At 47.0% G+C, this 19142-nt stretch overlaps 1 long non-coding RNA gene across 1 annotated transcript in view; it reads left to right on the forward strand.

Moving 5' to 3' along the window:
* LOC308467554 overlaps window positions 1-19142 on the forward strand; it is a 302202-nt gene that overhangs the window by 110961 nt on the left and 172099 nt on the right. The gene's annotated exons all lie outside the window — the stretch shown is intronic.

Raw genomic sequence — 19142 nt, forward strand, 5'->3', positions numbered from 1 at the left:
CCCTGCTCCTGCCAACCTAGCAGTTCGAAAGCACGTCATGTGCAAGTAGATAAATAGGTCCCGCTCCGGCGGGAAGGTAAACGGCGTTTCCGTGCGCTGCTCTGGTTCACCAGAAGCGGCTTAGTCCTGCTGGCCACATGACCCGGAAGCTGTACGCCGGCTCCCTCGGCCAATAATGCGAGATGAGCGCCACAACCCCAGAGTCGGCCATGACTGGACCTAATAGTCAGGGGTCCTTTTACCTTTACCTTTATACAAATTAGGCCCAGGGGAAAAAACTGAAAAAATAATAGAATACCTGGAGGGAAAAAAACTGTCTTAAGGGAGTTTGCTAAGCAGCTTTCCCCTGTTCTGTGCCAAACAACGTTCGTACCACCTTGCTCCAGAATGCCCAAGAATGCAGCTCTCAGAGCTTTCCAAAGTATAGCAAAAACAACCAGCAAAAAAAGTAAAGCACAAAAATTCTACGCGCTCTGAAAAGCAGGCAGAGGGATCTGCAATGAGCGTGGAGCCAAGCAAAGGTTTGCAGGTGCGAAGTCTTCCCAGACCTCACACTTCCCCACTTCTGACGTGCTTTTCTAGCTAGAGCACAAGATACCGTATTTTTCGCTCTATAAGATGCACCAGACCATAAGACGCACCTAGTTTTTGGAGGAGGAAAACAAGAAAAAAAATATTCTGAATCCCAGAAGCCAGAAGAGCAAGAGGGATCGCTGTGCAGTGAAAGCAGCAATCCCTCTTGCTGTTCTGGCTTCTGGGATAGCTGCGCAGCTTGCATTCGCTCTATAAGATGCACACACATTTCCCCTTACTTTTTAGGAAGGAAAAAGTGAGTCTTATAGAGCAAAAAATACGGTACCTGCCCCCCGCAGCCAACCCCAGATACTGGTCCTGGAAGCTGCCCAGAGTGGCTGGGGCAATTCAATAAGATGTATAAAGAGCAAAATTGTCATTATGGATGGAATGGGACGTCCCTATTTTCATCTGAAAAATGTTGGAGGGTACAAATATCAGAAACAAACAAAACGATGACAATGCTGCCATGAGTCTGGCGGTAATCGTTTTGAGCGTGGAAGACTCCTTTTTTCCCTTTTGCAATATTTGCATCCCTCCTAGTCCTGTTCCTCATTTCACCCCCAACACAACACTTGTTGTTGTTGTTGAGTCGTTTAGTCATGTCCAACTCTTCGTGACCCCCTGGACCAGAGCACGCCAGGCACTCCTGTCTTCCACTGCCTCCCGCAGTTTGGTCAGACTCATGCTGGTAGCTTCGAGAACACTGTCCCACCATCTCATCCTCTGTTGTCCCCTTCTCCTTGCGCCCTCCATCTTTCCCAACATCAGGATCTTTTCCAGGGAGTCTTCTCTGATTTCCTTCAGAATGGAGAGGTTTGATCTTCTTGCAGTCCGTGGGACTCTCAAGAGTCTCCTCCAGCACCAGAATTCAAAAGCATCCATTCTTCGGCGATCAGCCTTCTTGATGGTCCAGCTCTCACTTCCATACATCACTACTGGGACAACTATAGCTTTAGCTATATGGACCTTTGTTGGCAAGGTAACGTATCTGGTGTACCTTAACAGGAGTGGGGGGGGGGAGAGGTGTCCGATGAAATTGGCATGGGGAAGGGGGAAAGTTTCACAGATGCAGAAATCCTTTGGCCTTACGCTACCCTCTGGCCTTTGGTGGAACGGACACTTGCGTGGTAGGAAAACCCGCCTCAATGTCACATATTGAAATCACGTTTCCAACGAAATTCGTAAGCTTCCTTCTCGTTTCCACTGAAAAACCGCGGAATCAGAGGAGGCCTTGCCAGTTTCTAATCTCTATGTTTTCACTCCAAAAGATTTGTCAGATTTATGAAAAGGTCAGCTCGTAGACAAACAGAAACCCGGCCAGCTATGTTTGATGATGGCCTCACCCTTTTCCTTCCAAGGTTTGCTGTTTCAAAGGAGTCCAAGGCGATTGGGGATGAAATTAAAAAAGAGGATAAAACACTATTCCAATATTCGACAGCAGCGGCCAGAATATTAATTGCACAAAATTGGAAAAGTCCAAATACCCCAACGGTCAGAGATTGGCAAACAAAATTATTTGAATATGTTGAACTAGCAAAAATGACGCAAAAAATTAGAAACAAAAAAAATACAAAGTTTATTAGCGATTGGAATAAATTTATGGCATATATTGAAGGAAACTATAGAAACTTAAAAACTACTGCAGGTTTGATATAAATCTTATGACGCGCAAACTATAACAAGTCTTAGCTGCAGAAAAAAGAAAGAAGTTTTGATTAAGAAGCCTGAAATCGGGAGGGAAGGAGGTCAACAGGTGTGGAGAGAAAAGATTTAATCTTGTAAAGATATAAAGATTCAAGGAATAAGACAAGGAACTGTAATGGAAATTGATGTTATTTTTGTGTTATGTATGGATATATTTTTTTTCCTTTTTCTGTAACTGTTGTTTTGTTTTTTTTCTCTTGGTTATCTAAGTGAAATTTAATAAAAAAAATATTTTTTTTTAAAAAACAAAGGAGTCCAAGGCGGCAGGGACTGTGAAAGAAGCTGGGGCAGCCCCATGGAGGAGCAGCGTTGCTGCCTCTGCAGACCAATGTCCAAAAAATTACACCCATAGAAACAATAACAATTTATTACCGTATTTTTCGACGCACCTGACCATAAGACGCACCTAGTTTTTAGAGAAGGAAAACAAGAAAACAAATATTCTGCACGAAACAGCGGATGTATGATTTTTGTGGTTCATGCTGTGGCCACAGACGTGATTTGATGGTGAGTTTGGGGTAGCCCAGTGCAAAAATCCTGAGGATCCATGTGGATCTGTGCTTTGTAACCACGTTTTTGCACCATTGCGGCCCCACGCAACAGTGGGTGCGTGGGTTTTTTGGTGCAGACTGTAGCCATGGACATGCTATGTGATCTGATGGTGAATTTGGGGTGACCCAATGCAAAATTCCTGAGGATCCATGGGCTTTTACCTCCCCCTCCCAGGCAGCCTCATTTATCGCTAGCCTCCCTTATCTCCCTCCTGATCGCTTGCTGATCAGCTGCTTCCTTTCAACACCCCCTTTCCTCTTGTTTGCCTTAGTGTCTTTTCCTTAGCTGGAGCAGTTTTTTGCTCCTCCTTTTCTTCTAATTTCTCTCCTCATTGCTTTAGTATTCCTGTCTCCTCTCCTTGCAAGTTCGCTGTCTTTACCTCCCCACTCCCAGGCAGCCTCCTTTATCACGTCCCTTATGTCCCTCCCGATTGCTTACCAATCAGCGGCTTTGTTTCAACACCCCCTTCCCTCTTTAAAAAAAAAAGCATGATCTGCTTTTTGCCCCTGGGCAATTCGGCTCCAGTGACCAAGTATTCGCTCCATAAGACGCACAGACATTTCCCCTTACTTTTCAGGAGGGAGGAAAAAAGTGCGTCTTATGGATTGAAAAATACGGTATTTATACCCCGCCACTCTGGGCGGCTTCCAACAAAAGATTAAAAATTCTATTGGTCGTTTCATTCTTCTAAACCACTTTGAGGTTTTCCTTCTTGCCATCAAGCAGTGTGCATATTACAAATATAAGTAAATAGATAATAAAGCATGCAATGTTATTCCTACTCAGAGTTCGTTGTCGGCACCTGTCTGTCTCGAGAGGGCCTTCTCGGTGGTGGCTCCTCCCAGGCGACAATAAACAACTTTCTAGAAGACATCTGAAGGCAGCCCTGTTTAAGGAAGTTTGTAATGTTTGCTGTTTTACTGTGTTTTTAATGTTCTGTTGGGAGCCACCCAGAGTGGTTGGGGAGACCTGGCCAAATGGGCGGGATATAGGTAATAAATTATTATTATTATTATTATTATTATTATTATTATTATTATTATTACTACTACTACTACTACAGGGATGTGGGTGGCGTTGTGGGTTAAACCACAGAGCCTAGGGCTTGCCGATCAGAAGGTCGGCGGTTTGAATCCCCGCGACAGGGTGAGCTCCCGTTGCTCAGTCCCTGCTCCTGCCAACCTAGCAGTTTGAAAGCACGTCAAAGTGCAAGTAGAAAAATAGGTACCGCTCCGGCGGGAAGGTAAACGGCGTTTCCGTGCGCTGCTCTGGTTCGCCAGAAGCGGCTTAGTCCTGCTGGCCACATGACCCGGAAGCTGTACGCCGGCTCCCTCGGCCAATAAAGCGAGGTGAGCACCGCAACCCCAGAGTCGGCCACGACTGGACCTAATGGTCAGGGGTCCCTTTACCTTTACCTTACTACTACTACTATTAAAATAATGTGCAAAATTGCTTCATATTAGGGGAGTAAGTTGCTGTAGTAATAATAATAATAATAATAATAATAATAGGCAGGACAATGTAAAATTGGGTGCAAAAGCAAGGCAGGAACAGGCAGACCAGCTTTTGCACAACATTTCCTTTTTTTAAAAAAGTTGCCAATGGGTGTGGAGCGAACTAGGAAACAGAACATTAAAAGCTGCCCCTGCGACCTTCTGCATGCAAAAGAGATGCTTTAGCACTTAGTGAAGAAAGCCTGAAGTTCGCGAAAGACGAGAAATTGGGAAATGGCATAAGAAGATCGGAGGAGGTAAGGTCAATGGCCCTCATAAATGCAGTTTTATTTCCGCAAGATACCTTGCCTTGGCTGCAAGGACACTGCCTCTTGTTTATGGGAAAGTTGGTCTTCCTGGGAAAGGAGTTCCTTCCCGCCATTGGCTTGGCCGCGGCCAGCCTTGGAACTACTTCTAAGTAGAACTTTCCTCCCAAAAGAAATAAAATAAAATAAAACTTTTGCCAAGGACAAGGGAAGCTGTGACTCTGCAAAGGCTGCAACCCCAACTCTCCACAGTTCCCCCAGTATGGTCAATGCTTTTAGGAATGGATGGCCAGCAATTTCTGGAGGGCCTGAGGTTCAGCATCTTTAGGGAAAGAACTCCCTAGTCCTGAATGGGGTCACTGTGCCCCTGAAGGACCAGGTGCGCAGCCTGGGAGTCATTTTGGACTCACAGCTGTCCATGGAGGCGCAGGTCAATTCTGTGTCCAGGGCAGTTCCATCTGGTACGCAGGATGAGACCCTCCCTGCCTGCGGACTGTCTTGCTAGAGTGGTGCATGCTCTAGTTATCTCCCGCTTGGACTACTGCAATGCGCTCTACGTGGGGCTACCTTTGAAGTTGACCTGGAAACTACAACTAATCCAGAATGCGGCAGCTAGACTGGGGACTGGGAGTGGCCGCCGGGACCACATAACACCGGTCCTGAGAGATCTGCATTGGCTCCCAGTACGTTTCTGAGCACAATTCAAAGGGTTGGCCCTAAACGGCCTCGGCCCTGTATCCCTGAAGGAGCGTCTCCGCCCCCATCGTTCTACCCGGACACTGAGGTCCAGCGGTTCCCTCGCTGCGAGAAGCCAAGTTACAGGGAACCAGGCAGAGGGCCTTCTTGGTAGTGGCACCCGCCATGTGGAACGCCCTCCCTTCAGATGTGAAGGAAATAAGCAGTTATCTTCTCTTTAAAAGACATCTGAAGGCAGCCCTGTTTAGGGAAGTTTTTAATATTTAATGCTGCGTTGTTTTTAACACTTGATTGGAAGCCGCCCAGAGTGGCTGGGGAAACTCAGCCAGATGGGCGGGGTATAAATAATAATAAATTATTATGATTATATAAAGAACGTGGTTTCAAAAAGGTGCAGAATGAACGAATCTTTATTTGCGTCAGCCATCGGCCATAGCAGCAAAGCAACAACACGATATACAAAGAACCGAAATGAAAAGTCAGTTTTATAAAACACACTTTAGGGTCTTGAATCAACAGGCGAATAGTGGGCCTTATTCTGATTGTCCCAGCAAAACACCTTGCCACCTTTGCTGTCACCTGCTCATCTTGATCTGTCAAGAGAAAGGACACGGGGGCAGTGGTTGGGTGACCCGGAATGGACAATAAAAGAGGGGTGATGATCTCATTCCTCATCTTTATAAAGAGGGCAAACCAAAATTCGGGACTGCCATCTCCACAGGGACATAAGCGTTTTTTGTGTGGAATCTGTTGGAATCGTCCCTTAAGTCCAGCCGAGGGCAATACATTCAATCTTGAATATTGATATTGATATTGTATAAAAATGTGTTGTATTAACTACAGGTTATAACACTTAATTTAAATGTAACACTTAACTTAAAGGGTGGCGCTGTGGGTTAAACCACAGAGCCTAGGACTTGCCGATCAGAAGGTCGCTGGTTCGAATCCCCGCAACGGGGTGAGCTCCCGTTGCTCGGTCCCAGCTCCTGCCAACCTAGCAGTTCGAAAGCACGTCAAAGTGCAAGTAGATAAATAGGCCAATAAAGCGAGATGAGCGCTGCAACCCCAGAGTCGGTCATGACTGGACCTAATGGTCAAGGGTCCCTTTACCTTTACTTATAACACTTAATTTCATATTAACTTCATATTAATAAAGTTATTTATAATTATTAGTAGTTTACATCATATATTTACACCTCTTCTTATTTCATGTTACAGCAAGTTTCTAGAGACTAGAGTATCAGTCTTTGTCAATTGTGTTTCTAAAGGAACTTTTGTTATTGCCAAATGCCAATGTGTTTGCGTTATTAAGTTTGTTATGAATAAAAAAAATCATTCTATGTTAGAGCTTAATAATTATTTCCCTATTAATATCCTTCTTCTTAATTGCACTTCACTATTAATATCCTTCTTCTTAATTGCATTTCAGTTCAACAATTACTTTGATAAAGTGCATGTTTTGTTATGTGCAAATGGCTTTAGATACCCGTTGTTGTTGTTGTTGTTGTTGTTGTTGTTTAGTCGTTTAGTCATGTCCGACTCTTCGTGACCCCCTGGACCAGAGCACGCCAGGCACTCCTGTCTCCCACTGCCTCCCGCAGTTTGGTAAAACTCATGCTGGTAGCTTCGAGAACACTGTCCCACCATCTCGTCCTCTTTCGTCCCCTTCTCCTTGCGCCCTCCATCTTTCCCAACATCAGGGTCTTTTCCAGGGAGTCTTCTCTTCTCATGCGGTGACCAAAGTCTTGGAGCTTCAGCTTCAGGATCTGTCCTTCCAGTGAGCACTCAGGGCTGATTTCCTTCAGAATGGAGAGGTTTGATCTTCTTGCAGTCCATGGGGCTCTCAAGAGTCTCCTCCAGCACCAGAATTCAAAAGCATCCATTCTTTGGCGACCAGGCTTCTTTATGGTCCACAAATTACCACATAGCATATATTCAACACACAAAAAAGCAACAATTTGTTGTTGTCAAAGGACAGCTGAACATAGAAAGGGCCCCATTACCTTCAGTAGCTGAGGGCCGCATCAAACCTAAATCCAGCCCTGGCAATGACCAAAGAGAACCACATGGAGGCGCATGAATTTAGGCAAGTTTAGAGCACAATGGGAACAACTAACGGCTTTCTGGTATTCCCCGGTTTCCCCATTCTTGGAAGCTGCACTTCTGACCCCTTGATTTGAGTGCGTTTTCCTCTCACCTTTGACTCCTGGAGAGAAATTAATCTCCGCTTCCAGGGCAGAGAGAATCCAAGCCACAGAATGACAACAATGAAAATCCGTTCTGCGGTGCTTCGGAAACGCACTAGCAAGCACTCCACAAAAATCCCCAGCATTGTCTAAGCTTCTAGCGGACATATTTTCGGGTGGGGTGACCCCACTCCGGAGCAAACAGCGTCCCTCTCTCTCTCTCCTTTGGACGGCCGCCCATCACCAGCAAACCACCCAAACCTTTGGCCTTGATTTTCTGCACAAAGGCAGGTCCGAAAATTTGCCGATTCCGGAAAGCCCTCTTGGGTGTTTAGCTAAGGCTGCTTGTTTTCCTGTCGTCTTATCTGTCGGGTCATCAGCTAATCAGTTTTTAACTGGTTTAGGAAGCGGGTTTTTAAACAGGGGCATTTGTTTTCTTTTTTTAGAGGTTTGCCATCATGGAACGAGGAGCTTAGGATCTGACAAAGAGGTATTCAAGAAGACACAAGCCCTTGAGTCTCACTGAGACCAAGATTCTAGATCTCATGGTTCTGTACAAAGGGCGGCTTTAACTAGGAACTCCATTGTACTCAATGAATCTAGGTCAGCTACAGACTAGGGAGGGACGCGGGTGGCGCTGTGGGTTGAACCACAGAGCCTAGGATTTGCCGATCAGAAGGTCGGCGGTTCGAATCCCCGGGACGGGGTGAGCTCCCGTTGCTCAGTCCCTGCTCCTGCCAACCTAGCAGTTCGAAAGCACGTCAAAGTGCAAGTAGATAAATAGGTACCACTCCGGCGGGAAGGTAAACGGCGTTTCCGTGCACTGCTCTGGTTCACCAGAAGCGGCTTAGTCCTGCTGGCCACATGACCCGGAAGCTGTATGCCGGCTCCCTCGGCCAGTAAAGTGAGATGAGTGCCGCAACCCCAGAGTTGGCCACGACTGGACCTAATGCTCAGGGGTCCCTTTACCTTTTACAGACTAGGGAACTGGGCCAACATTAACACAGTGAATTTCAGCAGGGACAAACGTACGGGTCTGCATACCCCCCCACATTTCTCCAGTGAAAATAGGAACGTCCCATTCCAAAGTGATAATTTTACTGTTTATACCCCACTGGGCTGCCCCAGCTACTCTGGGCAGCTTCCAACATATATGAAAACACAACAAAACATTAAAAAATAACTTCCCTATACAGGATTGCCTTCAGATGGCTCGGGGGTCGGACAACTCCATGCCAAGTTCTCCAATGAAAATAAGGACATCCTAAGGAAAAATGGGACATTCCAGGATCAAATCATAACTTGGGACAGCTTCTCTAAATCAGGGATGTCCCTGAAAATAGAGACATTTGGAGGTCTGGCTTCTGCACTTAGGCAGGAAGAACCACATGCACAAATTTAGGATGGGGGACACCTGGCTTGACAGCAGGACATGTGAAAAGGATCCTGGGGACTTAGTAGACCACAAGGTTAACATGAGTCCACAGGGTGATGCAGCAGCAAAAAAGGCTAATGCTATTCTAGGCTGCATCCAGATCAAGGGAAGGAATAGTACTGCTCTATTCTGCCTGGGTCAGACCACACCTGGAGTACAGTGGTACCTCGGGTTACAGACGCTTCAGGTTATGGACACTTCAGGTTACAGACTCCACTGACCCAGAAAAAGTACCTTGAGTTAAGAACTTTGCTTCAGGATGAGAACAAAAATCGTGCTCTGGCAGCAGCAGGAGGCCCCATTAGCTAAAGTGGTGCTTCAGGTTAAGAACAGTTTCAGGTTAGGAATGGACCTCCGGAACGAATTAAGTTCTTAACCCGAGGTACCACTGTACTATTGGGACACGGGTGGCACTGTGGGTTAAACCACAGAGCCTAGGACTTGCCGATCAGAAGGCTGGCGGTTCGATTCCCCACAACGTGGTGAGCTCCCATTGCTCGGTCCCCGCTCCTGCCCACCTAGCAGTTCGAAAGCACGTCAAAGTGCAAGTAGATAAATAGGTACCGCTCTGGCGGGAAGGTAAATGGCATTTCTGTGCGCTGCTCTGGTTCGCCAGAAGCGGCTTAGTCATGCTGGCCACATGACCCGGAAGCTGTACGCCGGCTCCCTTGGCCAATAAAGCGAGATGAGCGCTGCAACCCCAGAGTCGGTCATGACTGGACCTAATGGTCAAGGGTCCCTTTACCTTTACTTATAACACTTAATTTCATATTAACTTCATATTAATAAATTTATTTATAATTATTAGTAGTTTACATCATATATTTACACCTCTTCTTATTTCATGTTACAGCAAGTTTCTAGAGACTAGAGTATCAGTCTTTGTCAATTGTGTTTCTAAAGGAACTTTTGTTATTGCCAAATGCCAATGTGTTTGCGTTATTAAGTTTGTTATGAATAAAAAAAATCATTCTATGTTAGAGCTTAATAATTATTTCCCTATTAATATCCTTCTTCTTAATTGCACTTCACTATTAATATCCTTCTTCTTAATTGCATTTCAGTTCAACAATTACTTTGATAAAGTGCATGTTTTGTTATGTGCAAATGGCTTTAGATACCCATTGTTGTTGTTGTTGTTGTTTAGTCGTTTAGTCATGTCCAACTCTTCGTGACCCCTGGACCAGTAAAGCGAGATGAGCGCCGCAACCCCAGAGTTGGCCACGACTGGACCTAATGGTCAGGGGTCCCTTTGCCTTTACCTTTACCACTGTACTGTGTCCAGTTCTGGGCAACAGAATTTAAGAAGGATGTTGACAAGCTGGAAGGTGTACAGAGCAGCGCAACAAAGATGATCAAGGGTCTGGAAACAAAGCGAGGAGTATTTGAGTATTTGAAGGAGCTGGGTGTGTTTAGACTTGAAAAGCAGAGAATGAGAGGAGATGTGAGAGCCATCTTCAGATATCTTAAGGGCTATCACATGGAAGAGGGAGCATTCTTGCTTTCTCCTGCTCTGGAGGGTAGGACTCAAACCAATGGCTTCAAGTTGCAAGGAAGGCGATTCCGACACAAGAAGAGGCTCAGTGTTTCAGACCACAGTGCCACCCGCACCCCTCCTGTACCCTCCTCACGTCAACTGCTGGGCATTGTGTGGGTGCCCAGTTGGCCACTACAAAAACAGGATGCTGACCTGGCTTTTGGTCTTGCCCTCCAAATTCCCCCTTGCCAACTGCGGACCTCAGGAAAGAGAGAAAGAGCCAAGCAGGGTTGGCGGCGGATAAAGGACACTCGACGTTCCAGACTGACATCTGTCACCCTCGAGGTTGAGAAGACAGGGAACTGGTGGCCTCAGCGCTTTTCTCCCAAAGCGCCGAAATGTCCAGAAATATGAGCCTGGCTGGGCCGGAAAGGAAGGCATCCATTTCCCAAGAAGGGGACTGCCATCCCACTTGAGGGAAACAATGGGCTTGGAGGACAGGGTGAAGGGCAAATCATTCCAAGGCTGGAAAGTTTGCAGATATGCCAAGGCCAGGAGGACTGTGGAGGGGACCCAGCGCCAGGATTTGTGGAGACTCGGCAGCAGGAAATGTATGCTGGCGCATTCCTATGGTTGTCAAACTTGGTGTTTTGAAGTGCGTGGCGCAGCAAAGCATGCATTTTTTAAAAGAATCAGCAGCACCTCACATCCTTCGATGTAAACATCCCTCTAGCGCTGAAGGACAGGTTATGGCGAGGGGGTTCAGAAGATGACCTCGTGACCGCCTCAGGGAAGCGCTGATCTTTACGTCGTAAGGTAAAGGGACCCCTGACCATTAGGTCCAGTTGTGGCCGACTCTGGGGTTGCGGCGCTCATCTCGCTTTACTGGCCGAGGGAGCCGGCGTACAGCTTCCGGGTCATGTGGCCAGCAGGACTAAGCCACTTCTGGCGAACCAGAGCAGCGCACGGAAACACCGTTTACCTTCCCGCCAGAGCGACACCTATTTATCTACTTGCACTTTGAGGTGCTTTCGAACTGCTAGGTGGGCAGGAGCAGGGACCGAGCAATGGGAGCTCACCCCGTTGTGGGGAATCGAACCGCCGACATTCTGATCGGCAAGTCCTAGGCTCTGTGGTTTAACCCACAGCTGTAAAGTCTTGATTTGAAAAACCAAATAAACAAATTTACGAAAAAAGAAGAAGTTGTAGTTCCAAAGTTGGCCGTGGTGAAGCCAATGCTGGGAACAGTTCCATTTCCCAGGAAAACCACATTCTCCATCAACAAAAGAAGCTTTTCCTGCGGCGGGGGTAAGGAAATCAAACCACATTAACGAGCGCTGTTGACCTTAATGATAACTGGATGAAACGAAAGTTCTGCTCTTGGACAAGAAACCCGAGAAAGCAAGTTTCATTATCCAGGAATGCATTCCATGTGGCCCTGTGCCATTCCTGCTTCTCGCAACCTCGTCTCCCCACGCATAGCAAGCGCTGTCTGTATCAACAAGGCTTCCTCTCCCATTAGAGAAGCATTGCGCTCAAAGTATCCATGCCATTTCCTTCTCTGTGGGGATTTTGTAGTATCTGATTTCTCTGGCGGCAGGGGTAATAAACTTTTCTCCCTTGTTTCCTGGCAGTCTCTCAGAAGGTTTCTCACCAGTGGGTGACAACCAAGCAGGAATTACAGGGGTTTTTCCTTTTTTTTGAGCAGCCAAGAGAATCCCCTTTATCCGAAAATGCAATGATGATGTCCTCCTATTGAATTTATTTTTTAATCATTCCTGATCATTAGCGGGGATGGCCTTTCATGGGAGAATTTGCATTGGCCAAACGGACAAGTTTAGAGAGAAGTTCAGGGAAAGGTTACCTGTGTGCAAGGCTGGGTTTAGGTTTGATGAGGCCCTCAGCTACTGAAGGTAATGGAGCCCTTTCTATGTCCAGCTGTCCTTCGTCAACACCAAATTGTTGCTGTTTCTTTGTGTTGAATATATCTATAGGGTCATTTATGGACCTAATAGGTATCTCAAGCCATTTGCACATGTTGCCGTGCAACCAGTCCATGCAGAATGTAGGCACCCTATATATTTGTTGTTGTTTAGTCGTTTAGTCGTGTCCAACTCTTCGTGACCCCCTGGACCAGAGCACGCCAGGCCCTCCTGTCTTCCATTGCCTCCTGCAGTTTGGTCAAACTCACGCTGGTAGCTTCGAGAACACTGTCCCACCATCTCGTCCTCTGTCGTCCCCTTCTCCTTGTGCCCTCCATCTTTCCCAGCATCAGGGTCTTTTCCAGGGAGTCTTCTCTTCTCCTGAGGTGGCCAAAGTCTTGGAGGCTCAGCTTCAGGACCTGTCCTTCCAGGGAGCACTCAGGGCTGATTTCCTTCAGAATGGAGAGGTTTGATCTGCTTGCAGTCCATGGGACTCTCCAGAGTCTCCTCCAGCACCAGAATTCAAAAGCATCAATATATAGAAAGGAGCAAACCAGTGATGTTTTAGGGAGCAGGCTAGCAGGCGGGGCCCATGACTTACATCAGAGGAGCCTACACAACACAAAACACTGTTGCTGTATGTAGGTTTTATTTTATTTGTTTTTTATCTTATATTTTGGAAATGTACATCCAGTTTTTCTTTCCTTCAGATTTTTTTGGGGCCCCCAAGAGAGTGCGGCCCTAAGCTATAGTTTGTTTAGCTTATACATAAATCCGGCACTGGTTGTGTGTAAAGAGGGGGAAACCACAGGAGGGAAAAAGGCTCTTAGGCTTGAATCCTGCTTTCAGGCTTCCCATCCTGTTGGCCACTGTGAGAACAGGATGCTAGACTACACGGGGTCATCTTATGTTCTCATGGGGCCTCTCCAGCTCAGTTTTGTACACACTGTTGCAGGAATTTATGTATAGGTGGTGGGAGGTTGCCCCTCCAGCAGATATCACGCACATGCAGCCCACTACCAAATAAAGTGAAAAATTTCTGGGAATAAATTTACAATGAACTTTAAAGAATATTTAAGTATGCGCTGTGGGTTAAACCACAGAGCCTAGGACTTGCCGATCAGAAGGTCGGTGGTTCGAATCCCCGCAACAGAGTGAGCTCCCGTTGCTCGGTCCCAACCCCAGAGTTGGCCACGACTGGACCTAATGGTCAGGGGTCCCTTTACCTTTTTTACCACACAACTGTAACCACTTTCTGTAACTATCCAATCACTGAACGTCACTTTCAATCCCTTATTTGCATATGTGAGCCTGAGTGAAAACTATCTACAGTATCCCCCTGCTGGCCCAGGGTGAGAACTTCGGTACATAACAGTAGGTCTTTCAGGACCAGTGTTATGTGGTCTTGGCAGCCACTCCCAGTTATCAGGGATAATTGGGAAAGGAAGCACATACATACATACATAACCTCACCGGTATTGCAACCCCTTCCTACAATTTCTGAGGTGTATGTGATGTTGCTTCTACTCAGAGTAGGCCTGTTGAAATTAATGGGCTCAAGTTAGCTATCTCTGTTCTTTTCAGTAAGTCTACTCTGGGTAGGGATCAGAGTGGAGACAATCCATTGTGTGAGGTTCTGGTAACCATATCTGAAAGAAGGAAGGAAGGAAGGAAGGAAGGAAGGAAGGAAGGAAGGAAGGAAGGAAGTTTACTAATCACAAAGTCTATCATGCCATCTAAAGTTTTTCACAAGAGTTTCCCTGCGTGCGTCTCCCTCTCCCTCCCTCCCTCTCACTATGGTTCATTAAAATGGAACACTCAGCCAACTAACATTTTCAACTGATTCATCAAATCTATATTTATCAGGGCTGCGGTGATTAAAAAAGGTTATTGCCTTTCAAAAGGTTCTGTCAAGTTTCTGAGCTGCTATGCCCAAACTGTCCTCTGGGGGGCACTGGTGCACAAATTCCAAAAACAAGAGTGCTAAAAAGTTGTAACACGACTTGGGAATATATTTTTTTAAATAAACCCACAAAAAACATTTTGGTTGCATTAATATAATTTGCTTTTGCTTGCCAAATTAAATTTGTGTAAAACTGCAAAATAGAAATCATTAAAAATGATGGCCAAGTACCACACAGTTGTTATTGTTGTTAAGCCACAATGGGATTTTTTTTTGCTGCAACATTTATTACTCTTTTTGTTATTGTTGTTGCTGCTGCTATTATTCATTACATTTCTATACCCCTTTATATTTTAAAGGAAAAAAAATATCAAGGCGGTTTACAACACAGGAAAACCTCAAATAAAACAATCTGGAACAAAACAAAGCTTCAAGGAAAATATAAGAGTGACATTTTGCTTTAAATGCCTACTTCATTTATATATAAAAAAGGTAAAGGACCCCTGGACGGTTAAGTCCAGTCAAAGGCGACTATGGGGTTGCAGCGCTCATCTCGCTTTCAGGCCGAGGGAGCCGGCGTTTGTCCGCAGACAGCTTTCCGGGTCATGTGGCCAGCGGGACTAAGCCGCTTCTGGCGCAATGGGACACCGTGATGGAAACCAGAGCGCATGGAAATGCCATTTAGCTTCCCGCCGCAGTGGTACCTATTTATCTACTTGCGCTGGTGTGCTTTCAAACTGCTAGGTTGGCAGGAGCTGGGACCGAGCAACGGGAGCTCACCCCGTCGCGGGGATTCGAACCGCCGACCTTCTGATCAGCAAGCCTAAGAGGCTCAGTGGTTTAGATCACAGGGCCACTGTCAGGAGTGCATGCAGGAGCTAGGCCCTGTGACCAGTAGGGCTTCGCAGGACTGGGGCCTTCCTAAGTTTGTTCTGGAGAGGCAAGGTGCGGCCGCACAGGTGAGGCCGACTGGTAGCTCACAGCACCTGGTGGCAAGAGCTGGGAAGGGATATAAGGTCAGCATTTCCCTTCGGCTCTTTGCCACTGCAACACGTTCCCTGCCTTGCTGCGTTTGACTCCTTGCTCCTCGACCCTTGACTTTGTGACTCCTTGCTCCTCAACCCTCGGACCCCTGACTTCGTGACTCCCTGCTTCTCGACCCTCGGACCCCTGACTTCATGACTCCTTGCTTCTTGACCCTTGGACCCTTGACTTCGTGACTCCTTGATCCTCGCTCCTCGGACCACTGACTTCCTGACTCCTTGCTCCTCAACCCTCGGACCCCTGACTTCGTGACTCCCTGCTTCTCAACCTTCGGACCCCTGACTTTGTGACTCCTTGCTTCTTGACCGTCGGACCCTTGAGTTGGTGACTCCTTGCTTCTCGACCCTCGACCCTTGACTTCGTGAGTCCTTGCTCCTCGACCATCGGACCCTCGACTTCGTGACTCCCTGCTTCTTGACCCTCGGACCCCTGGCTTCTGGACTCTCGTTCCTGCTCCCACCCCGCCATCTTGCCCCCGGTCCCGACGTCCTCAGCCGGGACTTCGATCGCCCGTAGACCAGACCATGACAGCCACCCTGAGTCCCTAACTTCATTTATAGAGCTGGACTCCAGGAAGGCAGGGTGGTGTAGTGGTTAGAGTGTTGGACTAGGACCTGGGAGATCAGGGTTCGAATCCCCACTCCATCACGAAGCTCTCGGGGCTGACCTTGGGGTCAGTCGCAGCCTTTTCGCCTTCCTCACAGGGTCGTTGTAGGAGGAGGGGGTTGAACATGGTGGCAGCGTTAGAGAGGTTTTTGTGGGCAGCAGGGGCATTCCTGAAGACAGCCGCCATTCCACCTGCTATGCCAGTCCTGGTGATGAGTCTAACCTCAAAATTACCGCCCAGCTCCAGCTTAATAGCAGGGGAAGATCCGCTGCCTGTATTCTGCTTTAATAAGTAAACAAAGCGAGAAAACGCACACAGAGAGTGGCTTCAAGTTGACTTGAGTAGAAGCAGTGGCAATGGGAGTCGGCTGCCGAATCTGCCACGTCGGGCCCGCAGGACAAAGAATGCCAGAGGATAAGGAACGTCGCCCGCCTGTCAAGCCTCAAGACTTCCAATTAGCTAAATTGGCAGCAGCAGAGCCCAAGTCGAGAGAAGAAAGGAGGGGAGCACATCACTACAGCAAGGTGTTTTAAAACTTTTAATGAATGCCCTCCGGGGGTAAAGTTTCCGAGGGCTCCGCGCGAGGTTTTCTTTCAGTAGATTGGCATCAACGCTGACGAAGCTGCTAATTGGAAGATGCTCGGTAGGTTTGGCGGGGCGGGGAAGGAGGGCTGACCGGGGTTCCCCAAGTCGGTGCCCCCGCCTCCGTATCCTGCTGGACTCCTAACTCCTCATCAGCCACAGCCGGCTTGGCAAAAACGACCCAGGGCCCAGGCTGTCAGAAAGACTGTTATTCTCCCTGCCTAGGCTTTAAGATCTTCAGGGAAGACATCATTCTGAGTCCCACCAGCTGTACAAGCGCGTTGGGTGGGGACACAAGAGAGGGGCTTTTTGGTGTTGGCTCCTCCCAGATGTTAAAAGAACCTTTTAATGAGGGTAAAAGAGGAGAGCGCAAAATATGGTTTGAAGCTCAACATCAAAAAAATGAAGATCATGGCCACTGGTCCCATCACCTCCTGGCAAATAGAAGGGGAAGAAATGGAGGCAGTGAGAGATTTTACTTTCTTGGGTTCCAGGATCACTGCAGATGGTGACAGCAGCCACGAAATTAAAAGACGCCTGCTTCTTGGGAGAAAAGCAATGACAAACCTAGACAAACCTAGACACCATCTCGTCCTCCGTCATCCCCTTCTCCTTGTGCCCTCTATCTTTCCCAACATCAGGGTCTTCTCCAGGGAGTCTTCTCTTCTCCTGAGGTGGCCAAAGTATTGGAGCCTCAGCTTCAGGATCTGTCCTTCCAGTGAGCACTCAGGGCTGATTTCCTTCCGAATGGAGAGGTTTGATCTTCTTGCAGTCCATGGGACTCTCCAGAGTCTCCTCCAGCACCAGAATTCAAAAGCATCCATTCTTCAGCGATCAGCCTTCTTTATGGTCCAGCTCTCACTTCCATACATCACTACTGGGAAAACCATAGCTTTAACTATATGGATATATAGGAGAGGATATATTGTTTATTAATATCCTTCCTAACTTGTGCTTGCAAGTTCCTTTACTTAGTAGAGTTACATCCCCCTTTTTACATGCACAGCAGATAGCTGGTTGCAGGCTCGTGTGAGCCTCTCGCTATTATACAATTCAGTCTGTTTCAAAGCGTTCCAAAACCAAGCTGCGCTTTCCCATAGAAAGGAATGCGAAATGGATGAAGCTGTTCCAGACTTTTAAAAACAACCCCTAAAGCAGCAATTTAACATGAACTTTACTATCTGACGAGGCAATTGATCCATAAAATGGAAGCAATAAACAATGTACTGCAAGTCGCACAATCCATCCATCAGTAGCTGAACTGGGTTCCACACAGTCACAAAAACAAAACAAAAAAAAGAGCAGTAAAAACGAAAACGCAAAATAAAGAGCAAAATCAGACAGACCTCGGTGTAACACTCAAATTGGAAGCGTAACACTCAAAATGGAGCACATTCAGCTTCTGAAAAAAGTTCGCAAACCGGAACACTTACCGTATTTTTTGCACCATAACACTCGCTTTTTTCCTCCTAGAAAGTAAGGGGAAATGTCTGTGCGTGTTATGGAGGGAATGCCTATGGGTGGCATGCCTACGGATTTTCCTCCTCTAAAAACTACGTGCGTGTTATGGTTGGGTGCGTGTTATAGAGCGAAAAATACGTTACTTCCGGGTTTACAGCGTTCTGGTTCCAAGTTGTTCAAGTACCAAGGCGTTTGAGAACCAAGGTACTAGTGTAATAATAATGGAATCAGACGTCCCTATTTTCATCGGCAAAACGATGGCAGGTATGTTTTCCTCAAAAGGGAGTTGTTCCAAGCCCTTTAAATTTTGCTTGCATCCTTCTGGTCTCACTTCCCATCTTTCCAGATAAATGGAGAACCAAACTACCGTATTTTCCGGTGTATAAGACGACCCCCCAACTTTTCCAGTTAAAATACAGAGTTTGGGATATACTCGCCGTATAAGACTACCCCTCTTCCAACGCACACCAAATAAAAATTAAAAAAAACCAGTCTCCAGTCTGGCTCAGAAATCCGCTGCACTTTCCAGTGGCCGGGGGCTTCTGGGGCCAATTTTCAAGTGTATTTCTGCTTCATCTAGAGAGCTCGGGGTCCCTTGATTTAATTTGCTGTTGTTTTATCCTTTGGTGGGGAGTTGCTGCAGGAGCTGCTGCTGTAGCCGGCGTATAAGACGACCCCCGACTTTTGAGAAGATTTTCCTGGGTTAAAAAGTAGTCTTATACGCCAGAAAATACAGTATGTAACGGCAAGCTTTTCTTTCCAGTTTTTCAAAACGAAGCACAGTTTGAAGCACCTTAAGGTCTGGGCCTTAAAGAAGGCTGATCGCCGGAGAATGGATGCTTTTGAATTCTGGTGCTGGAGGAGACTCTTGAGAGTCCCATGGACTGCAAGAAGATCAAACTTCTCCATTCTGAAGGAAATCAGCCCTGAGTGCTCACTGGAAGGACAGGCCCTGAAGCTGAGGCTCCAAGACTTTGGCCACCTCAGGAGAAGAGAAGACTCCCTGCAAAAGACCCTGATGTTGGGAAAGATGGAGAAGGGGACGACAGAGGACGAGATGGTTGGATAGTGTTCTTGAAGCTACTAGCATGAGTTTGACCAAACTGCGGGAGGCAGTGGAAGACAGGAGTGCCTGGCATGCTCTGGTCCAGGGGGTCACCAAGAGTCGGACACGACTAAACGACTAAACAACAACAAGGTCTGGGCCAAATGAGATCCTAAAACAGGCAGAGATCAAG

This window comes from Podarcis pityusensis, assembly GCF_964106645.2.
Source record: "Podarcis pityusensis genome assembly, chromosome: 18".
NCBI classification, from domain to species: domain Eukaryota; kingdom Metazoa; phylum Chordata; class Lepidosauria; order Squamata; family Lacertidae; genus Podarcis; species Podarcis pityusensis.